The sequence below is a fragment of the Thamnophis sirtalis genome, unplaced genomic scaffold (genome assembly GCF_051295495.1).
Source record: "Thamnophis sirtalis isolate CommonGarterSnake01/CBP01778 unplaced genomic scaffold, rThaSir2_p1.2 scaffold_8, whole genome shotgun sequence".
Classification (NCBI taxonomy): Eukaryota; Metazoa; Chordata; class Lepidosauria; order Squamata; family Natricidae; genus Thamnophis; species Thamnophis sirtalis.
In genome coordinates, this window is record NW_028261388.1 from 27,139,263 (window position 1) to 27,145,935 (window position 6,673).

The window sequence follows — 6,673 nt, forward strand, 5'->3', positions numbered from 1 at the left end:
GTGCCATCATTTTTGTGTTACGAACAATTCTCACCAGAATGAATTACCGATGTGTATAAATTTATTCTGCAGAAAGCTTTATTGCTAAGGATGTTTCCAGATAAACCAGACAGGAAGCAAGACTAGATGAACAATTCTACTTTATTGTAAGGTTACATCAATAGAATCTTGCAAGTCTAAAAGTCCGAATTTTCTGCTACCATTTTTAATTTCTTGTTCCATTATGGTGGTTCTTCCTATATTTCATTGTCTGACCATTAAGCCACTGGGGGCTCCTGCTTCTCTTGCCTGACTGTTTCTAGGTAGTATTTTTTTCTTTTGTTCCTAAGGCCATCCACACATTCCATTTCAGTTAATCAAGTTCTCATTTATGCTGAATATGTAGGGATAAGAATAGGCAATGGTTGCTTTGTTTCAATTTGTTTAATCTCTGCTTCATTCCTCCTTCTACCACTCTTTGACTTCACCTTTTCCTAAACGCATTCATGTCATAATAGAAAGAGGCACTATCTGAGAACAAATCTTGTTTTCTCAAAAGCTTTTCTGGCTGAAGTAGCATGAACTTTCTTGACTCACCCAGTGAGGTGCAATTGGTTTTTAAACTGCCAGGAATTATAATACACTTTGTATCTTTATTTTAACTAAATCAGTAGATAAAATTGAATATTTGGTTTAATTAAGATTGAAAGCAAAGTTGAAAGGGTGGAGAGTTGGAGCAAGGCAGTAGGGTAGTCAATGAAAACATACTGAAATTTGATTGTAAGACTGTGGTAGATCTGCAGGCAGTGGGAAAATAATGTCTGCAAAGCTAAGAAAAAGTGAACAAGGAGCTAGATTGCACATGATTCTGGACAAGTCTAAAATAAATGGAACTGTGAAAGGGAACACCTAATGGGGAAAGCAGTATTCCCCTAGTCAATTGATTTTCTTTTTATTAGAATTCTAATGCAAAATGTGTTATGTGTGGTCTGTAATTGAAAGATTTCAATATATCTGTGATAAAGCCAAGCAAAAGTTGCTAGGCAACCACATCCTTCCCTTAGGGTACCATTAGCCAATGAGAGCTTTTTCTTGGATACAGTTCTTGCATCACTTATTCCACAAACTGAACCTCTCTTGCAGAGAATGAAGCACATGGGGAACTCAAAGCTTTGAATTTCCATCTCAATTTGGTGGTCAGCTTGCAAAATAGTTCAGCACCAACCATCAGTTCCCATATCCTCTTTTCACTGTTTGCCCAAATGCACTTTATAGTCACCATAGCGTGTTAATTCTTAGGTGTGCACTGCTCATCTTTCTTTCATTGTTAATAACACAATGAAAGAAAGATGAGCAGTGCACACCTAAGAATTAACAAGCTATGGTGACTATAAAGTGCATTTGAATTAGGACAATTACCTTTGTATGGATATTTCAACCCTTGCATTATATTAAGATAGTCTGAATGCAGATTCAGCTGGATGACTGCAGTTTATTCATTACAGACACAATTCCAACCAATGAAGATGTTTATCACAATTTATTGAGGAAGAAGCTGGATATTTTCTTCAGGGTTGATTAGAATGACGAAAGCATTGTATACATTTTAATTTAGCTATAACAATTTTATAAGTTACTGTGATATAGACGTGATGAAAACCAGTGGTGGATTGTTAATTTTTTCACTAATGCTTTGGGCTCGCTCCCACGTGCACTTGCGCATGTACGCAACACTTCTGTGCATATGCATAAGCATCTGGGCTGGTGGGCGGAGTCTCCCACCGCTGCTACTACTGGTTTGGCAAAACCAGGCTAAACAGGGAGCAACCCACCACTGATGCAAGCCCTCAAGATGGGCACCTGAAAAAGTCAAAGCCACATTTGCTTGTGTTGAGAGTGAAAGCATGCCCCAAATGTGTGAGCAGTGTTGGTTTCTCTGTTTACATTTTTGAAGCCTAATAATAAACTTCAGTGTAAATTAGGGATTCTTTTGAAATATAGAACTCCACCACAAAAAACCACAAAACAAAACAAACTGTTAATTTTTACCAGGGATAATGCTGGAGTTATTACTTTAAAAAATTCTAATGGAAAACTGTTGGAGAAGCTTGAAAAAAGGACATATGTATATGGGATGGGATTGAGCTGAGTTTTATGAATTTTTGATTTGACTATATCAAGGATTGATTTTTCTTCCAAGTAAGGGAGTACTTTTCCTTTCCAATTAGTGCCACTTTTATAGCCCTCTGCTGCAAGCTTTGCTATATGGGCTGTACCTCATTAGTCAAATGTCAATTTTGCGAGGCTTTAGAATCAGTCCCCAGAATTTTCTGGTGAAAATCGTATCAGGGAAAATAACTGGGTCTGCAGAAAATAACTGGCTGCAGTAACAAAGTATCTGAGGAAATTGCAAAAATCAGCTGTGAAGACTTCCTGTACCTCAGATTTATGAACAAAGCAGGTCATCACTAAGACATCTTTGGAAAAATAATATTTTAGTTCAGGGCAAATCAGTCCAGGCCAGAACTAAACTAAGATTTCAGCTCCTAATTCTTTCCTCAAACATCTGGCCATCTATCTACAAATTATCATAAGTTTTGTATATTTGTTTTAATTATTAAATTCATTTCGTATTATAGCCACATATTAATAGATTATTTTTAAAAAACCAATCCAAACCTTTCAGTATCCAGGAAGATTCCATGCATTCTTCTCTAATTAGTTAAATCAACAGCAATGTTGAACTCTAAATTAGGTTTAATGGGCTCTGTCCTGATAAATATAATTGTTCTGTATGTGATGAAATCCCAGGAATGAAGGAGGTTAATTACGGAGCAATTCCTCCCTTTTACCAACTGCCTACCACCAGCTGATATGGATCTTTAAAAGATGACACTGAAAACCACTGCAGGGTGTACAGCAGCATTGAGGCATTTGTTTTAAGCAGATAATAGAAATTGCCTGTTAGTTTGTTTCAGGGAAGATGATTCTGCTGCGAGGAAGATTTCTTTCCCATGGAGCTATCTAAACATCACTGCTAGGGCCTCTGCATCTCTACAGGAATAGGGTCTCCTTTCCCTCCTCAGCGCCTTCTCCTACTGTTAAATTGTCTCAGGGGATTCATCAGATAGACACACTGGATGTGCTTACAACAACTTGAAATAATTTCAAGGGTTTTAAGCCACAGGGGGAGTCCAATTCCAGGCACAGAAAACTCAATGGTAAGGTTGATTCCCTATGGACAGAGTATCAGATGAAAAGGTCGTCCTCATCGGGGGTTCCATAAACTCCCCAGGATAGGGTTGCTGGCATTCATAAATATATTATTGTCATAATTTTGCCTCATCACTTTTTGCTATTTGAATCTTAGTCAGTGTAACAATGTTTTAGTTAAAACTATGAGATTCAAAGGTCACTCAACACTTGAATATATGACCGACTATAGATGCAAATTAAGATACTTGAAGAGTGATGCCAACAAAGGGGAGCAATTATTTGATGTAGCTAATTTTGAAATAACTTGCATGCCTCCCAAACAAGCATTGATGTGGGAAGCAAAGAATGAGTTGTGCTGTCCTAATATCAATTTAGAATCCATCACTATAGCCTCCAAGGGGAGCTGAAATATACTGACTTACCCAAAGGACCACTGCAGACTCATATTTGATTGCTCATAAAATAATCTTCACAGAGTGTCTGAGTGGATTAGAAAGATAAATTCAGGGATAGGGAATTTTTTGACTTCTTTGATGAGAGGAATGATACAGCAATTATGTATATTTCATTGGCTTCTGCTTCTAAATATGCCTTCAGTACTGAAATTGCAAGCAATCTGGCATTCCATTTGCAGACCAGATGGATATCCCATCAGGAACATTTTTTTTGGAAGCATCTATGCCCATGTACTTATTTTCACTGTAATTGGTTTTGGCCAATATTTCTTCCTATCAATAATGCCTCCCCAACCACTAGTATTGTTTTACATTATAAGGGAAAGGTAAAATTTCAGCAATGTGATCTTGTAATATATATATGCACACCCCCCCACACACATACATATACATACATTTTCTTCTACCTTCATTTCTACTGGCCTGTGAAATTCTTGATTCCAGGTAGGAATTTGTCACTGTATAAGTGTTATGATTTTTTGAAACCACTTTGAAATTTTCTTTTAGGCTGAATGTAGATTATATTTGAGATTTTGCCTTGGATAGAATCAAAATTCAACTCTACTTACCAATGCTTGTTAACATTCCCTAGAGGCCAGAATCTAGGACACACCTTTAGCTCATTAAGTCACTTAGTAACTCTATCCTGTGTAGAATCAAAATCAATTCACATCATATATTCTATGAAAGGATCAGGCTGTTCTTCTTCTGCTGAGGGACAATCTCAGGTAGCAATAGTAACAACAGTAACATGGAGGCTTGAGTTCACGCCATGTAATCAATAATCTAGATAATTTTGCCATGATTGGAAGAACCAATACAATATCTTAGATGGACATTAATTTGTTTCTTTGATACATGAAGACAAAACATGTTTGATCATGTCTGAAGTTGATCCTAAAGACAAAGGTTGAAAGAACCAAGACACACAGAAAAACAAGTCTGAAATCTGTTTTCAGATCTTATTTAGCACCAAAGCACTCTTCATTTCTTCACAATAGTTTGAATATTGAGAAATCAGCTGGTCCATTGTTGCATGAAAGACATTCAGATTAGTAAGGGATTTCAATGAAGGTACAAATGCTACCCTTTTACTGAGATTATTTTTCGAACAGCTCTTATAGGAAGCAAGATTCCATATCTTTCAGCCTATTTAGACCACCAGAGGCATAGATTTGTAGCAATTGTATGCTATTGTCTGATCTGAAAAATCAGATGCCACTCAGGCTGTGCCAGAAATCCCTGCCCTATTTTCACAGGAACAGTCATTCCTAATGAAATTGTAAATATATGATAGCATATTTAGAGACTCATATAGGCAAATTATAACACTTTTTTGGAGTATCAGTAATGAAATAACTAACCCGTCCTCTTTCTTCTTAGCAGCTTGGCTACAAAATGTTAATTATGTCTGGAAAAAAAGATGGTCATAATGTCAAATGGGCTGTTAATATGGATATGGGGAAAGAAATGATTACACAATCTGTTCCAAGCTGAGAGGTGATACACTTTGACTTCTTCTGATCTGTTCAGCCACATTGGTCTATGGAATAGTACATTTTCTATGGTTTATGAAGACTAAACAATCAATAGATACTGCCTAAAGAAGAGTTTGTGGTGCCTCACAGTTCCAATGTTCTTGAATTAGTTTTTATCTATCAAAATGATTTCAATATTTTCCACTTAAAGGTAAAGGTTTCCCTCACACATATGTGCTAATCATTCCTGACTCTAGGGGGTGGTGCTCATCTCCGTTTCAAAGCTGAAGAGCCACGCTGTCCAAAGACTTCTTCGTGGTGATGTGGCCGGCATGACTAAATGCTGAAGGTGCATGGAATGCTGTTACCTTCCCACCAAGTGTGGTTCCTTTTTTTCTACTTGCACTTTTACATGCTTTCGAACTGCTAGGTTGGCAGAAGCTGGGACAAGTAATGGGAACTCACTCTGCCACTGAGCCACCTCTATTTTCCACTTAAATTATCTATTTTATTTCACTCATCCAACCCCCTTCTATGTTTGGTTCTCTGATTTCCTACCTACATTCATGCAATTTCATTTTCATATCCTTCATAATGCCAAAATGCCTTATCTAATTACTCTGTTATGTTTTCTACATTTGTAATGACCACAAACAGCTCTCTAGACACATAAAGTTGTCTTAATTCCTTTAAAAATTATCAGATTATAAGGGTATCTGTTTTTTTTAAAATCATCATCACTGTTGTGGTTACCACTTTTAGTATCCAAATAATTAGACTACTTTCTTAATAGTTTTTTAGATAAACAATGCTTCATACTTATATTTATTATTATTCCTTCCTTCAGGGAGTTGGCAACTTTCTGTCTGAGAGTAACACAATGAAAATAGATTTACCACATGGTTGTGTTGCAGGAAACAATACTCCAATATTCATTGCAATTACTAATGCAACACAGGCCAGTTTTGAAGAGGACATGGATTTCATTATTATTGCAAAGTGTTGCTTGGTTCTCTTACATGGTTATGAGCTCATTGTCTCAAAATCAATCAATTTATGGCAATGAGGCTGATTTTCCAATTATTTTAACAGAAATTCTCAACTATCATTATCATTAAGATCAACTTGTTATTGTTTTTAATACCCTTCTAAAATATAGCCGATATTTCTTTTCCCTTGCTGTTCAACCTTTTAGCCTTTACTATTTTTCCTGTCATTATTTTCTTTAGACCCATCCATAATTATCCACTTCTATTTATGTCAATTCTTCTTAAATTGTTTCCTTCTGATAGTTATTTGTGTGCAGTAAGATTCTTGACCCTCCATGATCTTATCTTCCTTCCTCTGATTATTTATTATTCTGATTTCATTTCTGGATTCACTTTCTACACTTCATTTTTATTGTAATAGTATCTTTAGAGATATTTATGGATTGTCCGTGAACCTTTTTTATATGCATGTGGTTGCCCTCCATATAGATGCACTACTAGATGACTACAGTTTATTTTGCACATGTCTTCTCATTTTATTCTTGAAAGGAAATCA